The sequence below is a fragment of the Sorex araneus genome, chromosome 3 (genome assembly GCF_027595985.1).
Source record: "Sorex araneus isolate mSorAra2 chromosome 3, mSorAra2.pri, whole genome shotgun sequence".
Lineage (NCBI taxonomy): Eukaryota > Metazoa > Chordata > Mammalia > Eulipotyphla > Soricidae > Sorex > Sorex araneus.
In genome coordinates, this window is record NC_073304.1 from 70,715,332 (window position 1) to 70,741,436 (window position 26,105).

At 36.2% G+C, this 26,105-nt stretch overlaps 1 protein-coding gene across 5 annotated transcripts in view; it reads left to right on the forward strand.

The window, feature by feature from the left end:
* NOVA1 (NOVA alternative splicing regulator 1) overlaps positions 1–26,105 on the forward strand; it is a 140,389-nt gene that overhangs the window by 45,923 nt on the left and 68,361 nt on the right. The window contains exon 3 of one of the 5 annotated variants that reach the window (XM_055129983.1): positions 910–1,011. The exons of the other annotated variants lie outside the window; for them this stretch is intronic. The gene's annotated coding sequence lies outside the window, so the exon portion shown is untranslated. The remainder of the gene's footprint in view (positions 1–909; positions 1,012–26,105) is intronic. 5 annotated transcript variants of the gene reach the window in all.

Sequence of the window (26,105 nt, forward strand, 5' to 3'; positions counted from 1 at the left end):
CCTAATCTGACAGGAACTTAAATGTGAATATTTTGAAAGTGTTAACTGTTATCTCTTCAGAGTAAAAAGCATAGTTGCTCTTTTGACATGGAATATTTGAAAGGTAGCACTGTCTAATCTAGCAATTCATTAATATTTTTTAGAATAATTTTACGATTTGATCTTCTGATTCCATAAGAGATACAGATGGGTTTAGTAACTTGTTTGCATTTATAAAGGTTAAGAAGATGAAGACTGTATTTAGATTCTAACTCACTGTGATTAAAGGTTTAATTTTATATGAGATTATTTTTAAAGTTTCTTATATAAAGACAATTTTAAATGTCTAGTTGTAGAGGACTAGTTATGTACTAAAGTTGTTCTTTTAAATCTAAGGTAATTTATATTGCGCAATGATTTTCTTTGTATATTTTAGATATTTTCATGTAACTTACATTTCATTTCTGATGATACGTCTATTTTGTTCACCCTTCCTTGAATTGTCATCTAAAACAATAGTTTTAAATTAACTGAACAGAGTGGAGACTACTACTGTACATTTGCCTAAATTTAGTTAAATTACTAGAGAATAATGTTGTCAACTGGTACTTAATGCGTGGATTTAATTTTTCACATGTTTCAACATTGGTTTGTAGTTACGTTGTGAATTGAATAATTGTATTTCAACGTTTTTTTTAACATTAAGATTTAAAAACAAATGATAGCCTATCTGTGTAGGGCTCCTGTGAATGATGTATTGTGTTTTACTGTGGCTCAGTTTTCAGAGCCACTTTTGTTATGAAATATTTTCACTCTCTATAGTACTTTTCATCCCTGTATATATGTACAGGAGTCACTTCACCCACCACCGAATTGCAGCCACTTCTGAGGTGGAACGCAGCAACTGTTTAACAGCGCACTTTCCCCTAGGTGCTGACAGCTGCGGAAGAAATTGTACATGGCCCTGTACAGAAGGTATTTCTCCACTGTGCCATCTGCAGAGTGAAACTGACTAGGAGTACTACATAGACTGTAAGTTTCCTGTGTACCTGCCCTAGACTGGAAAACCAAATAAAGAGAGTAACAGATAACTGGGAAGCAACGTTTTAAAATGTATTGAGGTCAGTTACAAGTAGTGCTGCTCTCGCTGGCTCTGAATTTTATTTTAAGGTCATCGGATTTGTGATCGATTTTAAACTGAATGACAATAAATAAGCTCCTTGGAAATTATTCTAAGAGCACGTGAAAGAAATGCTTACATAAACCTTTCACTTTGAAAAAAGAATACATTCATATTTAAATGTTTTCAAATAATCAAGCCAAGATGATGTAAAAGTTTAGGTTTATGTTATTAAAGTAACAAATCAGCATATAATTCAATAGTACATCTTAATTTTCTCTGCTTTCAATGTTTTATATATTAATCTTAACATTCTTACTGTTTGGGGGCCAAAGAAATAGCTCAGTGGACGGGGCTCTTGCCTTCCCTGGCACCCCATAATGTCTTCCTAGGTAATCCAAATGTGGCCCCAAATAAATAAAAAACCCTTTTACTCTGGGTGGAAAGTTTTTCAACAAAGCTAGTTTATGATTAACTTATTTTTGATTCTTTGCTTTAGAAACATTGAATTAAATTTTTTTCTATATTGAAATAAAACATGGGAGAATGATTGTAAGAGTTACTTAGTGTATTTTAGTCTCTCCCAATTAATTATTTTCACTTTCCCATTGGAAATATAATTTTACACAGCTGATATCTATAGTCATAGTTTGGCATCTTCATTCTTTATAGCATAGGTAAACCACATTAAAATGTACAGTATGTTTTGAAAAATATGTGAATTGCTATATTTTATTATTTAGCTTTTAGATAGTAGTATCACATTTATTTTATTGTCAATTTTTTATTTTAAGTCTGTAGACATTTCTGTTTCAAAACAAAATAAAGACATCAGTCTTCTCAGTCTTAACATATGAAGTATAGTGCCATTTAATTTTTGTTAGTTCTAAATTATGTCATACATTTAATTATATTGTATACATCTCTCTGCCTATAGATTGTCAGTGAAAGCAGATAAAAGCTCTCTGGGTCAGTTTACTTATAATTGAGGTGGGTGGAAGAAATCATTTCCTCTAAATCCTTTAAGTGTTTTCTGTTGAGCTTGGGTAGAATTCTTATGTATTTAGAATTGTACCTTATGTAACTGAGATAATTTGGTGCAAGTGATTTTGTTAAAGCTAGAATATTGAGTTGAAGTAAATGCTGAGTGATGGTATTTCGAAGTCAAAAGAGGAGGAGATCATTTTTCATAAAAAGATTTATAACTATCATTAATTTGGTAGTATAGTAACCCACACTGTTTTGAAATATTTTTTTGAAAATAAATACAGTAAAATGTTCGTCCTTAAAATTTTCATTGAGGTATCATGATTTAAATCAACCCATCATGTATGCATCAGGGAAATTAGAAAAAAACTAGGTTCTGTTTATATTCAGAATGAAATTAACTTAAATTTTACTAGAAACATAACTTAACAAGATTTTCCTCCTTATTTGCATAGACTTAATACTTCACTCAATAATCCAAATATTGAAAAACTAAATATTAAAATCTCAAAGATGTAGCTTATAAGTAATATATTGATGTATCTCTTGCAAAAGGGTATTATATTAGTATAACAAATATTTGATTTGCTACCATTGGTACTCTTACATTTTCTGCAAACAATGTAATTGTAAGTATTGCTTACTTCCATTTATCATACTGACTGAAGTAATATTTGACAGTATGGTTTTTTGTAGTGGTATTTGGTGAAAAGGTACAAACTATAACTGTTGTATCTGAGTATATATAGATATATATAAATTACACAAGTATTTAATTGTTATATATTAGGCCTTTTGTGGGTGATGTAAATTTAGTAATTTACTAGATTTAATTTTAAATCATAATGACATTTACATTCTCCCACTGTATGGCATTTGGAAAGGGAAATTAGATGGAAATGTTCAATTTTTATTGAATATACTTGTGTGTTATATAAATTTTATAAACATGTACTGTTTATGTAATCAAAAATAAAAATGTTGCCATTTTGGTTAAATTGTATATTTGCGATATTAGTTTACTTAGAACTAATCATCTTTTCATAGAGTCTCTTAGAGATGCTAAATATCTGAATTCTCCCTCCAAAGGGAAAAATTCCTAATCTTATTCCGAAGAACTAATTGCAGTAAGACTTAACTATTTTATTTATATTCACTAGAAAATTTTGGAATTAAGAAATAAGTGCTCCATCAAGTATAATTTAATCTCAATTGAAATTTTTATTTCATTCACCCTCATTATAATTTTTCACCTAAAATAGGAGAATTGCAGCAAATGTATAGATAATGTGAATTTTAAAATACTTGATGATACACACAACCATTTCTTTTACTAATATTCTAGCAACAGCTTGCTTTTACTTATAAAAAGTAATTTTCAAAAAGTTAATACAAGCCACTTACAGGAATTAAAGGCACATGCCTTGCACATGGCTGATCCTCGTTTAATCTCAGATTTTATCAGATACTTAAAGTGTCTCCTCATGCAGCTCTGAGTTCCCCACTCCTCACCCTGCCCCAGGTCCCAGTACCTCCAAGCATGCTTGGTGTAGCCCTCAGGGATGCCTCAAACCACAGGGCTGAGGAGCCATATATTGAACTGCTCTCCTGGGAGACTGAGCATTGTATGTTGTGAGGGATCTTGAGCCTGCTGAACACTGCTTGGGAAACTCCCAGGCCCTCTACCCCAATTTTATTTGAAAAACTAGGATCAGCTGAACAAAATTGGTGAGAAAACAAGAATACATAAATACGTGATGGATTTTATTTAATTTAAATTGGTGTTAAGTAGTACACACTTAGAATTTCAGTTTCTATTTTTAAATTGTTTTTATGAAATACATATTCACCGAGATACATATTTTTATATTTATTGCTAATAAATTTTAATATAATTTTTGATCCTATCAAGTTTGGGTGAATAAATTCTTAAAATGTGGTGGGATGGCCCAATAACTGCAGTTGAAATTAGTAGGGAGATTATTTTAAATTTAACTTTAGGTTTTATTATAAATAGTTTATATTTGAATTGCCTTAAATAGTAAAGCTCTAGTGTCCAGTTTTTATAGAAATATAATTAAAATTCATAGAATAGTATGTGAATTGAAATATTTGAATTTAATTATTTTGGAAATGAGTGTGGAAAGGTTTTTTCCAAAATAACTTTAGTCGGTGATATGGAGATAAAATGTTAATATAATTACCATGAGCTAAGCTGTTTTTATTTTACTTAGTTCCTAATTGTATAAGTCCTACAATTCTTAATAAAATTCAGTTAGTCAAAAACTTAAGTGTTTGCACAGAAAACTGTTGGTGCCACATAATTTAAATCTTTTATGCTGAATCATTATTCAGTACTTATTTCTTTCTCTAATTCTGAAGTGTGTATGTGTTTGTGTGTGTTAGTGTGTCTGTGTGTGCATGTCTCTCTGTCTCTGTTAAACCTAATGTTTACCTGAAGCATTGTTTGAAACCTGCCTTCCACTTTGTTGCTATTCTTCAAGTGTAAATTGCTTAACAAATTTAAAGTTTTTTTTTTAATCTGTTAATTGGGAATCATTACACCTACCTCACAGGGTTGTTGTGAGGGAAAAGCTAATAAATCATAGGTGAAAGAATGATTAGCATATGCTTGGAAAGGAGTATGTGATAAATGGGTGCTACTAAAACCTTTCAGTGACCCCATTGTTCCTATGATAAAATCTAAATCCTCTCTTTTGGCATGTGATCTGACTCCTTTATACCTCCAGTCTCATTTCTTTCATTGCATACTGCATGTTTTGATACTGAACTCCTTGTTGTTCCCAAAATATGTCTTGCTCTCCTTGGACCTTTGCCTGTAATAATGTTCTGATACCTCTCACATACTCCTTTACTTTATTCTTAGACTACTTATCATATGTATAACTCAGCCTGATCTGTCTGGGTTCACTTTAGATCTATTCTTGGCTAAGATGTTTCCTACTTCATTCTTTACACTTTAAAAAAAAAAAATAGTACCTTTCTATATGTTCTTATGCACTTTGCTTATTCCTATTCTAACAGTTTTCACATTCACTATAACTGCCATTCATTTGTCTGTTTCTTCTGTAAAGTTATTGAGGATGGATTCTGTTTTCATATTTTTCCCTTTAGAACTTAGCAGGCTTTTTGCATTTGAGAAAGTTAGTGGTCATTTATAAATATGGCTGACGTATACAAATTCATAGCAGAGATGGTTTAATTAATCCTGCTTAAAATAACATAATTTATAAAGGTATGTAGAATAGACTTCAAACTCTACAATAACATCAGAGTAATAGCTACATAACTAGATTACTTTGCCCAACATTTTCTACTGTTAAATGATTTATTTAAAAGGATAGACTCACTCTGCTTCAAGCAGAACATTATTTTAATCAGGGCTGAAGTGATAGTGCACAGGTAGGGTGTTGCCTTGCACGCAGCTGATCCAGGCTTGATTCCCAGCACTCCATATATTCCTTCCAGCTTTCCAGGAGTGATTCCTGAGTGCAGTTAGGAGTAAGCCCAAAGTACCTCCAGGTGTGACCCCAAACAAAAGTCATCAACAACAACAACAAAAAGAGCATTATCCCCCTCCCCCATTTTCCTATCTGAAAATCCACATTTTTTTGTTTTTGTTGTAGTATTATTTCCTAGGGCCACATGGAGCTGTGCTCAGGGATCCCTCCTTGATGCTGAGGGTCAAACACAGCTTGGCCATGTACAAGTCAAGCCCCTTTCTGTATTCTCTGGCAACTGAAATAACACTTTCAATAATATTAATTTTTCTTTTTGATAAATGCTGTTAACAGCTTTATCAGCAGTTCCACTTTTTTTTTTTTTTTTGCTTTTTGGGTCACACCCGGCGATGCACAGGGGTTACTCCTGGCTCTGCACTCAGGAATTACCCCTGGCCGTGCCCAGGGGGCCATATGGGATGCTGGGATTTGAACCCGGGTTGGCCGCGTGCAAGGCAAACACCCTACCCACTGTGCTATCTCTCCAGCCCCCAGCAGTTCCACTTTTTGCTCTTGTTATTTTGTCCTCTTTATCACTTAAATAGGCTGAATTTTTAGTATATGTGCAGCTGAAGTGAGCACAAAGTAGACTTAATTTTTAGACTGTTGCACTGTAAGAACAAGAAGCACTGTAGCACTGTCGTCCCATTCATCAATTTGCTCAAGTGGGCACCAATAATGTCTCTATTGTGAGACTTGTTACTGTTTTTGGCATATGGAATATGCCTTGGGGAGCTTGCCAGGCTCTGCCATGAGGGCGGGATACTCTCGATAGCTTGCTGAGCTCTCCGACAGGGGTGGAGGAATCGAACCCGGGTCGGCCGTGTGCAAGGCAAACACCCTACCTGCTATGCTATCGCTCCAGCCCAGTTTTTAGACTATTAAAAAAAAAAGGCCCAAAAATTAAAATTCTGTGGGGTTTCAAGGAGATAGTTTGAAGGTCTGAAGTGTCATCCTCTGCATGCAGAAGCCCCATGCTAAATCTTGGACACTGAGTGTCCACTGAATATGCACCAAACTGGGAATAGCCCCTGAGCACCACCAGCTATGCCCCTTACACAAACAAGTATAAAACAACAGAAGCAATGGAAAATTTCTCCTGTGTAGCAACCTCACTTGGAACTAACTTGTACCGCAGGTGATAGTTCACTGACTGCAGCCTATGCTTTGCATGCTAGAGTCCTGGGTCCAATCCCTGGCACCACATGGGTCCCCCAAGCACTGCTGGGAACACCGAGTACAGACAGGTGTGGGCCTCTCAAAAGACAAAATCAAACAAAAAGATGAGTTGGGAAAAAGAACAGAAATGTGAACTGGTCAATCTGTGCTAATTTTGTTTGCCCTGTTTTCTCTCTGCTCACTATGCTGCTTACTACTGAGTCTTTAGAAGTTTGTGGATGGGGTGAGGAGGCCAAGAAATATAGAGTAATTGTTAGTAAAAGTAAATGCTAGCTAGCTGAATGCATTCTTTCTCTGGCTTTTGGGGCTAGTCAAAAATTCACACTATGTGGAAGAACCCAGTTGTAATTTCTTGATATGATTAATACTTCCTTTGCTTGTCTTCTTTGAACTTTAACTTTCGACTTGCCACCAGTCTTTTTCTCCTGGAGATGATTCTTCTGAACTCTTTTAGTAAAATTATTTTAAAGGGCACCAGAGTGCAGGAGTAGAATGCACCCGGTCTTGGTTCCATCCCTTGAGCAAAGAGCCAAGAGTAGTTCCTGAGAATGATAGGTGTGGTCTGACCCCCCCTCCAAACCAGGTAACTGAAATGAAACTAAAGGTTTCTAAAGGTAACTAAAATGTACTTAAAATGAACTAAAATGAAACTAATATGTAACTAAAAAGAATATGTCTATATCACTACTTTTTCTTCCTATGGTTCTGCTCTATCCCATTGTAAAGTAAAACATTTACTCTACAAATTTGGGGTACTTAGCTCTCCCTAAAGTAATTGCCTGTCTGCATATAGATACCAAACCCCCTCTTTTCATATAGATATTTGGCCAAAGTTGGGTTTCTGTACCATTCCTTAAGTTTCCTGTATCATAAAGGACATGCACCAAGTTAAAATCCTTTTCTATTTCTTACAAAATCTATACCTTCCAATATGTGCTTTTATTTATTTATTTTTTAAACTAGAGAATATTCCTGCTGGTACTATGCTCTGTGGGGTTTGGTGCTCAGATACAGTAATGCTTGGGAACTGCTGAGGACACACTAGGGATGGTGTGGGTTGTATGTGCTGACAGGGATCGAACTAAGGGACTCACACATGCTAGGCATGTGTTCTACCATGTAAAGTATCGTTCAGTCTCACTTTTATAGTTTTGATGTCAATGATACCCTGAGTAGTTTTGATTACAATCTTTCCAATGTTCAGTTGCATTGAAGGGCCCTCACCTTAGTTCTGGTACTTGGAATTCTTCTCAGCTTTGAGTCCTTAGCTGAAAAAAGGGAAGATTTTCAACATAATACCCTATTATATCAACTGCACTGGGACTTTCATGGGAAATTGCATTTATGAGACAATTCTTGTATTTTTTAAAATTTCCATGTCTTGGCTTGGACTGTTCTGTAAGGTTGGAATGTCCTTTTATGTTTTTCTCCTGCTGAAGTTCTACCCAGTCTTCATCCAATTTAGGTTGAGTCTTTATTTGTCTTGTTAAATAAATACTCTTCTCTGTGTTCTCACTAATGCTTTTTCTTAAGAGTTATTATATTACCTATATATATTATTGTCTCACTAACTAGATGGTGAGCATTTTTTTTAGATAACCTATGACTTTCTTATTGGTGAATTCTCTTGTGTTGTCTCAGTTATACAGGCAGCAGATTATTTGTAGTTATTGAATCTCTTCTGAACTCAGATTAAGATTTGTGCATTATTATTACCTCTTTTAATACTTAGGTTTATAATACTTATGTTATTATTTATCCCCATCCTTGAAGGGACAATATAGTTTTTATTCCTCTGATTTTATTATTGAACCTAGTTATTTTCCACCTTTTCTTAGGGAACCATTCTTAGGGGGCCATTGTAGGTTTTACTTCTGTTGATTTTCTTTGGCTTTCTCTTGCTTTTCTCCACTTCCCTTATTTTTTTTTTTAATTTACGTTAGCCTTGGTGAATAAAGATGACCAGACATTTCAGTCAATTTCAGGTTAACAATGAAAAGAAAATAGATTTATAATCTTAATAGGATTTTTTTCTTGTTTAGATTCCACAGTGTTGGGTTGTTTTAATAAATATGTTCAAGTGATGTAAAAGCAAGGCTTGGGACACTAGTATTGATTATAAACTATAGAGTCATATAACAGAAAATCATATTAAAGTATTATTGGGTATAAGGAGCTGCTTAAGTTATTTACTATATAATTTTTATTTTTTTATATAATTTTTAATGATTAAAGTTGCCTCAGCACTTTAGAATGCAGCATCAAATCTTCAATAGTTATGTATTTAAGGAATCAAATAGATGGATGGGGAGAGTGCAGGGGAAAGATGTTTGTCATGTAATAAGCTGGTCCTTGTTTGATCCCTGACACCACTTTTAGTTCCCTGAGCGCTGCCAGGTGTGATCCCTGAGCACAGCCTGATGTAGCAAAATTACCCTCTTCCCCCAAAAAAAAACAGTTGGACTGGGTGATGTGAAAAGTTTCTAGCCCTGATTTCGGTTCACAACCCTGCTTGACCTTCTCCCCAGTCCCAGCATCACTGCTGGAGGTATTACCAGCAGCCCCAGGATCTCCAGAAGGAGCCCTGATCATGTACGGGCATAATCCCTTATGGGATCCCTTGCCCACCCATCTTCCCAAGAAAAAAAGAAAGAGAAAGAGAAAACTGGCATTATCAGTAGAAATCACAAATCACGAATCACAAAATCCCGTTAATCGTCGATTTCTCGAGCGGGCTCAGTAAACTCTCCATTCATCCTTTCCCTGAGATCTTAGAAGTCTCTCTCGACTTGGCCCTTCCAATGATGTTGCACTGGAGGCTCTTTCAGGATCAGGGGAATGGGATCCAGCTTATTACTGGATTTAGCATATGAATACACCATGGGAAGCTTGCAAGGCTGTCCCATGTGGGCAGAAAACTCAGTAGCTTGCCAGTTTCTTTCAGAGGGAGAAGTAGGCTACAAGATATCTTCTGGGAGCTTGCTTTTAAATCTCTGGATGTTTATCATTGATGGGATTACACACACCTGGGTTCCTCTGCCAGTACCTTCATGCGTGAGGCCTGTCCGAACTTGTAGAGAGGGGCCTCAAGCATGGCTGTAGCTAGGTTCCGGTAGTCTTTAGCTGCCAGGAGCTCTGCTTGGGGTGGGGAGGGAAGCTGGAGCCCATCCCCTCCGAGGGGCCCCGGTGAAGACAACCAGGTGTGCAGGCAAGAGACTCAAAGTAGAAATAACTTTTAAAATTCTTTCTGTATTTCAAAGGGATTTTTTTTTTTATCTATTTATGTTTTTGGCTGGAAATATCCAATTGGGTAGAGATACTATAGTAAGATGATAACATACAAAGATATTTTCTTTTCAAATCATGAAAGAAGGTAAATGTTTTTACAATTAAATATCTTCCTAATTTCTTTTTTTATTCACACTTTGCTGCTAAATGGGCATAGTAGCAAATATTGAATATATATATAGAAAATCTAAGTATCATAAATAATTTATTAATTTAGTAATCTTGGTGGCTGGACATTCTGACCTTTGTATTAAGTGAAATGGTAATTGTATCAAGTCTCAGGTTAAGTTGAATTTCAAGCAGTACAATTTTCTTGAATTGTAATATGGAACTATATTACATGCATACATTTAATATTTTTTATACCTATGAACTCTTTTGTTTGCATTTTCATTGAAATGAACAAGTCTTAAAATAAAGGCAGGTATTTTTCTTTTTTTAGGTATCACAAAATGATGTTTAAAGAAGTTTGGTGTTAGAAGGAAGAAAACTATGTTTTTCTAGGTTTTTATTAGCCTATTTGGGAAAACTAAAACCCTGGAGAATTTTTAGGAAGCAGCTGGCATATATAGTCACAGCTTTTCAAATAGGAAAATTAATGCTTAAAGATAAAAAAAGTTTGCAAAGCCAACTATGTGAAATATGCTTCTCTTTTAATGGTTACCTAAATTTACCTACAGGTTCTTTCTGGATTTTTTGTGTGTGTGTGACACACTTTATAGGATCTTAATTTGAAATCTTCTTTTATAGGTCTAGTAAAATATTAAACGCTATTTAAAATTTATCAAACCCTAGTTATTTATTTATGCTTAGCCCTAGATAATACAAAATACTTTACTCATGTGGATATAGGTGCAAATAACACTGAAATTGTTAATGAGTATTGTAATTCTTTTTTATGTTTCCCTGCAAAATTCTCTTGCTATAATTTACCAGAATGCTGCAGGATAGCAAAGATTCAGGATCTCTGAAACTAAATCAACTCTTGTGTTTTTTATTCTCATTCAGCCTCCCCGCCTCAATCTTTTTTGCTTGTTGCTTAGCATAAATCTGGTGATGTAGGATCAAAGTAATATCACTTTCTCCTCTCTTTTTTACTTGAATATCACACAATTTGTCCCTGCATCCTAATTATTTTTAAGATATATATAGAGGGCCTGGAGCCATAGCACAGTAGGGAGGTGGTTGCCTTGTGTGGGACTGCCCCAGGTTACTCTCCCTAGCACTCTACATGGTTCCCTAGCCCTGCCAGGAGTGATCCCTCAGTGCAGGGCCAAGAGTAAGATCCAGGCACTTGCCTGCTGTGATCCAAAATCTTCCCCCTTCTCCCCCCACCTGGCCCCGTGAAAGATGTGTGTTAAATCAGAGGGTATCATTCATGTCTATGCATAAAAATATAGTTCATTACCACTAGCCAAGATAGTCTGCACTAGTTCTATGTTTTGTTTTATATTGTTATTTCCCAAGGTGGAACCACATATTACTTATTTTGTGCTCCTCCAAAAGAGTATGTAGCACTGTAGCACTGTCGTTCCATTGTTCATCGATTTGCTCGAGCGGGCACCAGTAACGTCTCCATTGTGAGACTTGTTGCTACTGTTTTTGGTATATTGAATACGGCACAGGGAGCTTTCCAGGCTCTGCCATGCGGGCAGGATACTCTCTGTAGCTTGTTGGGCTCTCTGAGAGGGATGGAGGAATCGAACCCGGGTGGCCGAGTGCAAGGCAAATGCCCTACCCGCTGTGCTATCACTCCAAAGGAGTGATAAAGTCGCAATAAATTGTAGGTACTCTCAATTGTGAAGTAGTTGATTCTTAGTACTTAAGGCTTAAAATTATTGAATGGATTGCTGAAACACAAATCATTGGCATTTTAAAAATTAAGCACACATTCACTGTTACTGTATCACTGTCATCCCATTGCTCATCTATTTGCTCAAGCTGGCACCAGTAACGTCTCCATCGTGAGACTTGTTACTGTTTTTGGCATATCGAATATTTCACGGGTAGCCGGCCAGGCTCTGCAGTGTGAACGAGATACTCTCAGTAGCTTGCTTGGCTCTCCGAGAGGGACAGAAGAATTGAACCGGGGTTGGCCGCGTGCAAGACAAATGGCCTACCTACGGCACTATTGCTCCAGCCCAAACACACATTATCCCAATTTTATGATGTTCCTGTTAGCATTAACCACCTGAAAAGTGCCAAAACTGAATTCTGAAAAAATCTAAGAACACTTAGCTCGGTACTACAAATGATCACAAAATCCTATTGATCGTCAAGTTGCTTGAGTGGTCTCAGTAATCTCTCCATTCGTCCTATTTCTCAGATTTTAGAAGCCTCTCTCTTCTTGGTCTTCCCAAAGATGCCACATTGGAGGCTCTTTCAGGGTCAGGGGAATGAGATTCAGCTGGTTACTGGCTTTGGCATATGGATACACCATAGGAAGCTTTCGAGGCTGTCCCATGTGGGCAGGAAGCTCTCAGTAGCTTGCTAGTTTCTCCCAGAGGGAAAAGTGGGTTATAAGATATCGCTTGGCCACAAAGTGGCCGTGTGCTTCTGGGAGCTTGCTTTTAAGTCTCTGGATGTTGGCCGTTGATGGGATTACACACACCTGGGTTCCTCTGCCGGCACCTTCATGCGTGAGGCCTGTTCGAACGTGTGGAGAGGGGCCTTGAGCATGGCTGTAGCTAGGTTCTGGTGGTCTAAAGCCACCGGGAGCTCTGCTCGGGGTGGGGAGGGAAGCTGGAGCCCATCCACTCTGAGGGCCCCCGGGGAATACAGGCAGGCATGCGGGCAAGAGACTCTCTGTGAGCTTGGTACTAATTATGGGGAAATATATTTTTCCGTCAGTATGTTAGTATATAAGCTCCTTTGTAAGCTTTGAGTATAAACTTATTATACACTAAGTTTAGCTATTTTTCTTCTTGATCTCATTTAAAATATATATGTACGTTGTCACTTTGAAAAGATAATTTTACTAAACGCATATAATTGGCAAGGTTTCTTACATTCATCCCTTGCTAGCTCTTTCAGGAACATGTAATATAAATGGGAAGTAAGCTTCTTTTGAAGCATTACTGAAGTTTTCAGCCCAACTCCCACGCCCACTGTGGATCTGACTTATCCTAATAAGAGGATCCAGTGACTTAGTCCCAAAGAGTAACTGCGGCAGGCTGTATTAATAATACTTTCTCTGCTAGCATTTTATAGAAAGCTTACCTCATTATAATCTTAGAAGATAATCACTAGTTTCTTAAAATTTTTCATGATGAAGGTGCTGTCATTTTGTAACAGATTCAGTTAAATATGTGCTTTGGTGTTTAGTATGTTTTGTAAAATCATGAGTGGATGGTTATAAGATAGGCACCTTTATATCTATTAAATGTATTCTTTAATATTTTTCTTTTCACTCAAGAATTTTCAATATTTTGATTAAAATATTCCTTTTCTTTTTTATCCCTCTCCTTGTTCTTTTTTTTTTCTTAAGACTTTTTTTGTGTATATCTTTATATGTCTCTATCACCTATCCATACTAGCAGTGGGAAACATCTGACCTGGAGGTCGTTCCAAGCCCTGGAAATAATGTAATTTGGCCCCAACAGAATAGACACTTCTTGTCTGCCTCTCGCCTGCCTGCCTGCAGCGTTGGGAGATGAGTATGAACAGTAGAAGGCTGGCAAAATCATGTGATCTACCTCTGGTACATGAAGGGATAGACATTTTTGCTTCTTGTCTACTGCCCCATGGTCTGTCTACCTGTATTGTGTGACTTGCAAACGATATAAATATCCATTGGCATAAAAATGGTTCCACACCTCTAGATATCTGTGCCTATGTGGTATTTGCTCGAGCAGGCACCAGTAATGTGTCCATTGTGAGACTTGTTGTTACTATTTTTGGCATATGGAATACGACACTGGTAGTTTGCTAGGCTCTGCCATGTGTGCGGGATACTCTTGGTAGCTTGCCGGGCTCTCAGAGAGGGATGGAGGAATTGAACCCGGGTTGGCTGCATGCAAGGCAAACACTTTACCCACTGTGCTATCGCTCCAGCCTATGTGGTATTAATTTTATAAATTCATTTCATAACCTAATGCCTTTATTTCTTTGGAATGATACATTTTCACATTCAATTTTATTTTGGCTTAATTAAAAATGAAATTTAAAACCGACACATGCTCTACTACCTATTTTGTTGATGTGTCTGTTTCTGTTAATGTTGGCATATGTTTCTTTTATATCCTATTGATGTTCATGTGCCTCCTAGTAAACTTAACATAATACCTTGTTATTATTATATCTGCTGTTTTGTTTTCCACTTAATTATTTATCCAATAAATAACAAATGCTTATTTAGTAATACTATACTCTAGCTTATCTGCTGAGAATAGAGCATTACGCTTTGTGATGCTTATATTGCAAATGAAAAGAGAAACATATAAGCACATAACATGAAGTAAATACATAATTTTAAATAAGGATAAATACTTTGGAGATCTGTGCTGATTCACATGGGGATGTCACTTTTAGTGTTGTGCAGTTGAGTAGAAGGAATGAAAAGGGTGAGTGGACAGGCTTTGCAATTTTCAGGAGTTTATTGCAGTAGTCTCAAAAATTATGTTATCTAGACTTTTGACATAGAAATGTGGGGAAGACAGTATGTTTGGAGAATCCCTTGGAATTTAAGAGTTAATTAGAAATTATGCAAAAATAATAGTAACAGACTCTTACTAAATATCAAATATTTTAAAATCATAATTTAATGGCATATACTTTTCCACGGTAAAAAAATGGAAACTATAATTTATTTCAGTTGTAGCTAATCATGTTTTCCAGAGCCCAAGTTAATGTATATACTAGTTAGCTATATTTTTTTCCAACAGTAAATTGTTTCTGCCTTGCTTTGTGTGGAAGTTATTTTCCTTATTCATGATCTAAAAACCCCAGTATGATTTGGCCTTGAATTTCCATTTAATTTTACATCAACCTCTTCCTTGCATGCTATTGGGCTCTGGCTCTGTATTTAGCAACCATTCCAAGCAGTGTTTCGGGGATCATATGCACTGCTGGGGGTCTAACTGGGGTCAGTTGCATGCAACTTAGTGCCTTCACCCCTACACTATCTCTTTGACCTTTGCTTCATTAACTTTCACTTAGGATTCTCCATTTTCTGTACACTTCTTCCCCCAATCATCTAGTGGTCAATATTGTCTCAGATGATTTAGCTGAAAAAAACACTACCATGTAGGAGGAGATATTCCCAATTTCTTGTCATCCCTTATTATTTCTTTTACATTACTATACTATTTTTTAAGTGCCCCATTTTTTGTGGTCTCATAGTAATAACATTGTCTGAGTTATTCATTACTTAATTGTCTTTCTTTCCAATGAGAGTAAGCCTTTAGAGTTAATGTCTACTCTAATTTGTTTACTGCTGTACTACCCAAAGCTGTACTACTCCTCCTCATATGGTGAGTAATATATTATATCATATGGATGTGAGTGTAAGGAGGTCAATCATTTATACCAGACACTTATTTTTTCCTTTTGTCTATTGCCTTCAAGTTTGTTTCTGTTTTTTTTGTTTTTGTTTTTGTTTTTTTTTTGCTTTTTGGGTCACACCCAGCAATGTACAGGGGTTACTCCTGGCTCTGCACTCAGGAACCACCCCTGGCGGTGCTCAGGGGACGATATGGGGTGCTGGGAATCGAACCCGAGTCGGCCACATGCAAGGCAAAAGCCCCACCCGCTGTGCTATTGCTCCAGCCCCCATCTGTTTTTTTTTTTAATCTGACAAATTATGTATTTTCTCAGGAATCTCTATTGTGACACCATGATTTACAAAGTTGTTCCTAATAGGGATTTCAGGCCTATAATGTTCCAACACCAATCCTGCCACCACGCTAGTGTCCCCTTTTTTCTACCAGTATGCCCAGGTTCCCCTTCACCCCTTAATCTGCCCTTAGCAGACATTTACCATTTACTTCATATCATTTGGTCCAATAGAACTTTTAAAGGAATAGCGGATAGAACTATCAGAAAATAAATCAATGAAAGCCATCTTGTGATGATAAATTGCTATATGTTTTTAATTTTAATCTAGTAGAGGACAACCATATGCACCTTTAGTGAATACCATACTCTATTCAGTGCCACACAATGGAAAGTTTCTCCTGTGCTTCCTTTTAAAGGAGCACTATTAATGCTTCTTTGAGCTCTATTAATGCTTCTTAGTTCAAGACTGAATTCCCTAAGCTGTTGCCTGTTTATGAAGCTCTGTATAGTTTCTTCAAATCTGAATGATAATCTAGGTGGATGGAGTATTCATGATGAGGCGTTTAGTTCATTGAGTTTTTGTACTTGATCCTTCCATATTCTGACTCGCAGAGTCTCTTTGACAGATCTGCTAGATCTGCTATACATCTTATTACCTTGCCTTTGTATTTAAGTTCCTTTTTTGAACCTGCTGCTTTCAGTGTTCTGTTTCTCTTTTGGAATTTTGTTATTTGGAGTATAAGGTGTCTTTTCTGAAGTTTTTCTAATTGGGTTTATATTCACTGAGACTTTCGGGCATCTTGGATTTGGGTGCCTGTAATTCTCAACTCTGGGACATTCTTGTAGATGATTTAACTATTGTTCTTCATCGTATTGGCCTTCCAGCTCTTCAGGGTTTGTGATGATTCTTATATTTCTCCTCTTGAACTCATCCCATACTCCTCTGGTATATTGTTCATTTTCTTTCAGACTGCTTTCACCTTCTGTTTGCTACTTGTTTCCTCCTTCTCATCTTGGAGCACTTCATTCTTTTACTCAGCTTCTGTTATTCTGCTGTTCAGAACTTCTATTTATTTTTAAAATAGAGGTTATGAGTATATAGACCTTTTAATACTTGTTGGCCTTTTTAGAATTTAGTATTGAGTCCTGTGCGTATTTAAACTATATTATATTCATATCTCCTAAGCCTGCAGTTTTAAAGCCTGCGATATGTTCCGTCTTAGGCATTTACTATAAGATGTTGATTAGTCCTTTGTTGTGCACTTATTTTAGTCTTTTAAAATACAAATAACAGCACATATTCTATTTTTATGTATTTATGACTCTAACATGACAACTCTACAAATAGAATTGTGTGCTGGTTCATAGAACTCTATGTACTATTTAAGTATAATTGAATATTCATTGCCAAATTATGCTTCATAAAAATTAAATGTTTTTACTCATAATCATATTGAATACATGCATCTCTTTCTTATTAAGAGCAGGGTGTTAGCCCAAAGTAGTGGAACAAATGCCTTACCTTGCTAGATTCCAAGTTGATCCTCGGCACCACATGGATCCCTGAATTATACTGGGGAGGCACTTACAAATGCCATTTATTTATTATCGCATACCTCTAAAATATTGATACCCTCATTCCTTCCATTTTATATTAAAAATGCTTATTTCACATGAAAAATTTAACATTTTTATGGGGTCAAATTTGTTATCTTTTTTCCTTTTCCCTTAATATTTGTGCTTAAATAACTTCCCTTGTAAGTTTTTACACTCATTGTGGTGGTTTGATCTAATTTTTATATTGCTGTTCTCTATATGGAATTTGTTTAAGATATCTAAGTAGAAAAGTCCTCATTCTATTTTCTCCTGGCAGATCTGTTTATGTCTGCCATATTATTTTAGGCAAATAATTAGGTATTTTCATAATTTTATTTTTGTGTATGCCAATGTCTTTCTTTGGAAGTATATTTACTTCAGTTCATTGTTCTATTCTTGTTTTTCTCATTGACACTTATTGTAGTATGTCTGTATTTTGAGGTAACTTCTAAGATAATAATTCCCTTTAGTTCATTATCTTTTACTTTAAAAAAGTTTTGTCTCTGCTGCTTTTTTTATGAGCTAAGAGTCATTTTCCAAGGCACTTTCCCAATGAGCACATCCTGTTTTTTATTTTAGTGAAGTCATGTTTAAACTATTAGCGTGTTTGTACCAATATTGTCTACGCTTCTATTTATGATGTGAGATTATATCTTTCTTTGTCTCAGTAAGGCTTTTCAACATAGAGCTAACACATTTGATTTAGATCATACTTTTAGTTCTTTAACCTTTTAAAATTAGTACATCTAATTATTATAGTTCTATAGGGTATTCTTTCTTCTGTGACACTACGATAGTTACCATAAATACTGTTTCTTATTAAAACCACACAGGCTTATTTTCTTACCATTTTGGTACCTGCAGTCCGAAATCACTTGTACTGGGTTAAAATTAAGGTATTGACAAGATTGGTTCCTTTGAGAGGATATAGGGGAGAATCCCTTAGCTGGCTTGTAAAAGCTTCCTGCTTTCTGAGTCTCTTAACATCTTCCTGGAATTCTTTCAACCTCTTGCTTTTGTCATCATTGCTTTTTTATTATTTTTATCTGAGCTTTCCACCTTCTCATAAGAATCCTTTGGTTATATTCATGAACTACCTGGATAATCCAGACTGATCTCTGATCTTGAGTGGAAGGAGGCCGTGGTATGGATCACACCTGGTGGTGCTGCCCGAGGTCTTGGTAATTGCTCACTGAGGTTCTCCCTGCAAAGACCATTGGTGTGGGGGGACCCTGTGCAAGTCAAGCACCGTACACCTATTCTATCTCTTTGGCCCTCTGACTGAAGATCTTTATTTTAAATCTAAATTGTAATTGCTTTTTCCACTTTCAGTTCTAGGAAGTATGTAGTGAGGTCATTTTCCAGTCTCTAAGAATAAGAAAATGACTTTCTAAAATATTTTATTCTTGTCTATCTTATTGAACTTTAAGTATTGTTACATTAAGTTTATTTTCCAGGAATTCATAACATTTATAAGTAATCATAACTTTTCCCCTTATTTTCATTTTCATTTTTTTTTTTTTTTGCTTTTTGGCTCACACCCGGCAATGCATAGGAGTTACTCCTGTCAGTGCTTGGGGGACCATATGGGATGCTGGGAATCAAACCTGGGTGGGCCACGTTCAAGGCAAATGCTGTACCGGCTGTGCTATCACTCCAGCCCCTCCCCTTATTTTCAATAGCAACTTATTTATATTTCTATTATTGTTGTTTCCCAATTTTGATACAGATGTGCAAGATATTTTATTTGTAGCATTTGTTTTTGGTGTAGGATGAATACTTTTTTCTAAGCATAAGAAAAAAAACCTGCTTATTTCTCACTATCTTCCACTTCTATCTCTTTTTATGTATATTTGTGCTATTTTAATTTTTTATTCAACTATTAGCCCATGATTTTGTTTCCTGAGTTAAACTGTATTTGAGTAAATAATGCTACATTTTTATATATTGCTAGATTTAATTTATCAACACTACATTAATCTGTTTTAAATGTTTATAGTAATACATTTTTGTGTACTTGGATTTTTTATATTTGGGTTATAAAAATTATGGTAGTTTTTAAATGATTTCAAAGATGTTTATTTTTTTGTAATCTGGAGTAGATCTAATAGCATGTAAATTGTAGTTTCATTTAAAGCTAGATAAACCATGTAAAACTATCTGAGCCTAGAGCTTATTTGAGTATAATTTTTCAGCAACCTTTGAAATTTCTTAAGTTATTTAGTTTGTATTTGAATAAAGTAATATTTTCATTTTTCCTGGAGAATTAATGATTCTGCAAATATTTTAAGGAAACATTTGATTTTAAGGAAACATTTGTTGCATGTTTATTATATTTGAACTTTGTTCTATGTTGTCCATGCAAAAATGATAATAATAGAGGACTTTATTTCTTCTCTGTGCTCCAGACCAGGGCCAAATCTGGTAGTGCTCAGGGCCCCTGGGATGCTCAAAGTGGAGCCTAGGGACTTACACACCAGCCCCCAAATATAAGATTTTTCATCTCAGGATATACAATAGTAGTGACAGGAAAATTTATTTTGTAGGAGAAGACAGAAGCAATTGAGATAAGAGATACATAGAACACATCATAAGGATTTTATCATGAATGCAGCAATAGAAATTAAGGCATAAAAATGGTTAAGTATAGTAGGAAATAAGATTAGTTTTAGTACATCTTTACAGCTATTTCTTTGCCTGCCTGGGAAGAAATAATGATCAGAATCTATCCTATAGAGTCTTCCTGAATTGTACTTTCTCCTACAAATAATGATATAATGATAACCTGTTAATAATGTGAATTCTGTTTAATATCTATTATATAATGTGTGTGTGTGTGTGTGTGTGTGTGTGTGTGTGTGTGTATGTCTGTGGTGGTTGGGGGTTGGTTGAGCCATACCCTGATTTTGCTTCACAAGTTGTCTAAGCTCATGGTTCAGATATTCTTCTGGTGGTTCTCAGCAGGCCTTGCAGTGCTAGGGATTAAATGTAGGCTTCTCCCACAAGCAAAGCATGCACAGTCGCCCTAGGAATTACCTCTCTGGCCTGATTCATATTTTCAGGGAACTACACCCAGTGTTGTTTAGGGACTGTTCCTAGCTCTGTGCTCAGTAGTTGCTCCCAGTGAGTGGGGCTGGGGCCATGTGATTCTAGGAGTTGAACAAGCACCTGCTATATGAAAGGAAAATGCTTTAACCCCTGTACTATCTCTCAAGGCCCTAAGATTCATGTTTTTAAGTATAAAAGATTAGTGGCTGCATAGAGGATTGTATTGAAGGTTGAAGATGATTAGAAATAGGTTAGTTGTTGTATTATTCCAAACTAAACATAAGTGCTTCTTAAACTCGGAATATTAAAGTACAGATGGAAATGAAGAAAACAATTTAGGTGAAAAATTAATAACAGATTAAAGTCAGTAAAATTTGTTTTCCATACGGATATAGTCTGTTAGGGTATAAAGCACGTATTGTTTTGTCTAGAATATTTGGGGTTGAAGAGTTTTTATTTCAGAATCTACAGGTCTTACTTGAGAGGTTTTAATAACCCTGTTAAATATAACTAACATATGTAAATCTAAAAAATTGGAATAGGAAAATCAACATAAAAGTCAAAGATATGACAGAAAGTTTGATTAAAATTAAAATCTTTGCTATTTTTGATCATCATGCCAAAGATCCAGATGCCCCTTGTGAGCCCATGCTACCTGCATCTTTGTAAAACAGCCCTCTTTTTCCTTCCACTCCCATCTGCCTGTCATGACTGCTGATCTATCTTCATTATACATTCCTTTTTCTAGGGTTTTATTTAAATAGAATCACACATAATATCGGGTTTGCTACTACCAGGCATGAACATTGCATTGGGCAATATTCTTCCAATACTTGGATTCTTCCTGTCTTACTCACAACTGGGTAACCGAGTCATAATGCTCATGTGGCTGCACCAGAGAGCTGTATAATGCAGCCAGTACTCATCAGGTTTTTGAAGACAGAAGAAGGAGGCCTGTATAGTCTTAAGTTAGCAAGACTAGACAAAGGTAGTACGTGTGGAGCGTGGCAGCAGACACCTTGTGATGTTTTTACTATAAAAGTCTTTCCCTGTGAGAATATACAAAGATCTTGCATAAAACGTGTGAGTGTTTTCTAATCTGTAGCTATAATATTTATCTTCACAGAGACAGGGCATGATTATTATTTACCCTACTATCAGGACACAAGAGTCGTAAAACTGTAATAAACTTTTGGGGAAAGTTTCCCAGGGCAAACACCACAGGTCATGACTTCATTCAGTGTGAGCAGAGAGCTGTCTTTCTATGTAGTTTTGAACACTTATCTTTAGAATTTCTTAGCTACAGTGACTGATAAACTCTGTTGGATTTTAACATATTTGATGGTGTAAGAGATCTAGGACTCTCAGAGAACTGAGCCCTCTCGTTGTTGAAATGCTGGTATAGACTCTGAATTAAGTGCAGTTGTAAATTCTGAATTAGGAATGACTAAATTCTGGGAATGAACAATTGCCTTATTCATAGAAATTTTATACCTCTGAATTTCTTTCACAGCTTAAAATCTACAATAGTTTGCCATGCATTTGACAAAGCATATTGACTTAAAAGCTAATTTGCCCACAAAACTTCTAAAAAGATAGTATCTATTCACAGATAATGGAAAGATGAGAGTGAAGAGATGGTACAATGGGTAGGACGCTTGCCTTGCACACCGCTGGTGCCTGGCACCCCGTATAGACCTTGAGCCCTACCAAGAGTGATCCCTGAGCACAGAGCCAAGACTAAGCCCTTTGCACTGCTGAAAGTTGCTCCAAAATCAGAAAGAAAAAAAAAGTAATAACAGGTTGCCTTTAATTCTGTTTCCCCAGATTATAAATTCATTGAAAACCATACAAAAATAAAAATTTCACTATTAAATTGATTAAGCCACCGTAACACTGTCTTCCCATTGTTCATCGATTTGCTCAAGCGGGCACCAGGAAAGCCTCCAATATGTGTACAGATAGACTAATAAGTTTTAATAATACAAATATTTTAAAAGAAAATTTCAAATAATGCTGATTTTAAATAAATACAATTTTTGGTCTATTTGTGTAGTTGTCTCAGCTTAAAAGTTCTGCTAAGAATTTGTTTTATTTCCTCCTTAAAAAGGCATGAAGTGTTTGTAGAAGTTCCTAAGCAACCCTTGCTATGAAACCCAAAAGAATGACTACTTATGAAAGCAAGTGATCCAAATTTGTTATACTTTTGGAATTTTGTAATTGATGAAAAACAGAACCATGTTAGTCATCAATAAACCCCACCCAGTTTGGAGAGTTAAAATATATTCTCACTTAAAATTTCTAAATTTGATTTAGAAGAACATATTTATATTGATTTCTCAATATTACAAAAATGTAATCCATTAACTTGTTCAAAGAAGTTTTATTAAGTAGAACAGAAGTTATTGTAAACAGTTCTTTAAAATTAAACTTTAACATGAAAAATAAAGTAAAAGTTGTATAATAATCTTAATATATAATTCAATACAAGCAACAATTGGATGTAAATGATATTTCTTTAAAATTTAACTTTGTTAATTACAATAAGAATTTCAGAATATTAGTTAAAAAACATTTATTACCATAGCACTGTAGCACTGTTGTACTGTTGTTCATCGATTTGCTCAAGCAGGCACCAGTAAAGTCTCCATTGTGAGACTTGTTGTTACTGTTTTTGGCATATCAAATATGCCACAGGTAGCTTGCCAGGCTCTGCCGTGCTGGCGGGATACTCTCGGTAGCTTGCCAGGCTTTTCGAGAGGAACAGAGGAATGGAACCCAGGTTGGCAATGTGCAATGCAAACGCTCTACCCGCTGTGCTATCGCTCCAGTCCATGTTCACATGAATTCTGAGTCTTCCCCTAAGCAGATATACTTATTTAAACTTTTATGGCTAAACAGAAAAAGAGATGAGTTAGAGAAAAAAAAAATAGGGAAACAAAAGCTGGAGAAACACTTAGAGAAGACTCGTAAAGAGAACATACAGACTATAATGACTTCGAGAAGAGAAATATAGACTGTTTGAGTATTAGAGGTTTCCTAGTGCATGTTAACATAGTAATAAGAACATGAAATGAGCCTAATGAAAATCCCTGGAACTATGTTGATTTTATTTTTTGTTTTGGGGGGCTATACCCAGCAGTACTCAATACTTCCTCCTGGCTCTGCATTCCTAGGGGGGCTCAAGGGACTTAGGAGGTGCTAGGATCAAATGTGAGTGGGCCATGTTCAAGGCAAGGATCTTTCCTCCTTTGCTCTCTCAAGTTCTTGAGTTGTGTTTTTAAGTCAACAAATAAAATGTTCTCAAGCTGGGGAGGTACCTCAAGGTGCTGAAGTACATGCCTTTGCTTGCACAGGGCCCTCGCTTTCATCTTGTGTGTCCCAGAACCACATGGCCCTCTGAGCAACACTCCATGTAGCCTTGGTGGCCACCAGCATGGCTGGGCCCTCAAGACACTGCCCTGCATTGCTGAGCTGAGCACGTCCTCAGGACTCCACAACTTGGCCAGGCATAGCCAGTAATTACCTCTGGGCTCCTTCTGAACATTGTCCAGAAAACCTCACCTTCAAACTGTTCTGTTTGTTTTAAATGCAAATTCCCGTTGATTTGTGTTGTTGTCCAAGAAAAATACGATTTTATGAATTAACTGTTGTATTGAGTACCTAGGTGATTTGTTTCTTTGTTTATTTTGGAGCAACATCTGGTTGTGCTTAGAGTTTAATCCTGGCGCTATTCTTTAAGAATATTTTTGTTGGCTCAGGAGATGTCATATGGTGCCAGGGATTGAACCTGCGGCAGCCACATGCAGGACAAGCACCCTGACCTCTGTACTATATAACTTCAGTCCCCTAGGTTATTTTTAAGAAGCTGATATTTACTGATTGAGATGCAACTCAGAATGTGGTATGAGCATTGCTGGGTGTGGCCCCCAAACCAAAAAAGCTAAATAAAACAGCAGAAAACAGTGAGACTACTTCCATTGCCAGATAAGGAATTCAATGAAAAAGTGTGGTACTGCTACAGGGTTACACAAGTAAGCCAGTGAAATAGGAAAAAAAAAAAAAGCTGCTTAATAGAGAATCAGGTACAAACTCAAATTTACAAAGTAATTTACATTCATGACAAAATTAATTTTTTAGGTGCAGCCATGAAAAAAACATAGGTGGATTAAGTAGCTACGTAGCAAAAAATAAATGTTTCTTTGACAGTTCACATCACTGTCAAAAATAAATGACATAGGTTGCAGTATGAGTCAGTGGGAAGAAAATGAGACATTGGAAAAGATGAGCCACAAAATGAGAACATATTTGCAAAAAAATTATCTGACAGATTATATTTAGAATAGGCATAGAACCTTCTCAACTCAATAAGGGAAATCTGTAACCTAATAAAAAGATGGCCAAACAATTGAATAGGAATTTCACAAAAATAATTTTCAAGTGACCTTTAGATTCTTAAAAAGGTGCCCACATAATGAATCCATTAATTATTAGGGAAATGTAGATTAGTGTTATACTATGCCATTATAATTCGTCAGAATAACTAAAATGAAAAAGTCTAGGAAGGACTGGAGTGATAGTACAACAGCTAGGGCATTTGCCTTGCACACAGCCTACCTGGGTTCAATCCCCGGCATCCCATATGGTCCCCTGAGCACTGCCAAGAGTAACTCTTGAATGCGGAGTCAGGAGGAACCCTTGAGCATTGCCAGGTGTAATGCAAAAAAACAAAATATATAAAATAATTTTTTTTTATCCTTTCGAGTCACACCCGGTGCTGCTCAGGTGTTACTCCTGGCTCTGCACTCAGGAATTGCTCCCGGTGATGCTTGGGGGACCATATCGGATGCCGGGGACCAAACACGGGTTGGCTGTGTGCAAGGCAAATGCCCATTCCGCTGGACTGTCGCTCCGGCCCCCATAAAATATATATATAATTTTTTTAAAGGAAAAGTCTAGGAGTACTGTATCCTGGAAAAAATGTAAATTAACTTGTACTGCTAGAAGTATAATGCACTATAGCACTGCACTGTCCTCTCGTTGTTCATCGATTTGCTCACGTGGGCACCAGTAACGTCTCCATTGTGAGACTTGCTGTTACTGTTTTTGGCATATGGAATACACCACGGGTAGCTTGCCAGGCTCTGCCGTGCAGGTGGGATATTCTCGATAGCTTGCTGCGTTCTCCAAGAGGGACAGAGGAATTGAACCCGGGTCAGCTGCCTGCAGAGCAAATGCCCTACCTGCTGTGCTATTTCTCCAGTACTTACTAGAAGAATAATACCCTGAAAAATACTTGGGGGACATCTCATACAGTTGAATACCTGTATCATATGATTAGAATTCTATTCCTACAATATATCAACAGAAATGTGAGTCTATTATATTCACTAAAGAACACACAAGAACACTCACCATAGTATTAATAGCCTCAAAACGTGTTTTACAAATGTTCACCAACTGTACAATATAAAAATATTTGTTGTACACACAGGCAGTGTAATACAACAATAAGAATTAATTAATTATAGCTACAAGGCAACTGACTTTTGCAAATATAATATTGAGATAAATTAGGCTGGATGATGGACTATTACATAGTTCACTCCCGA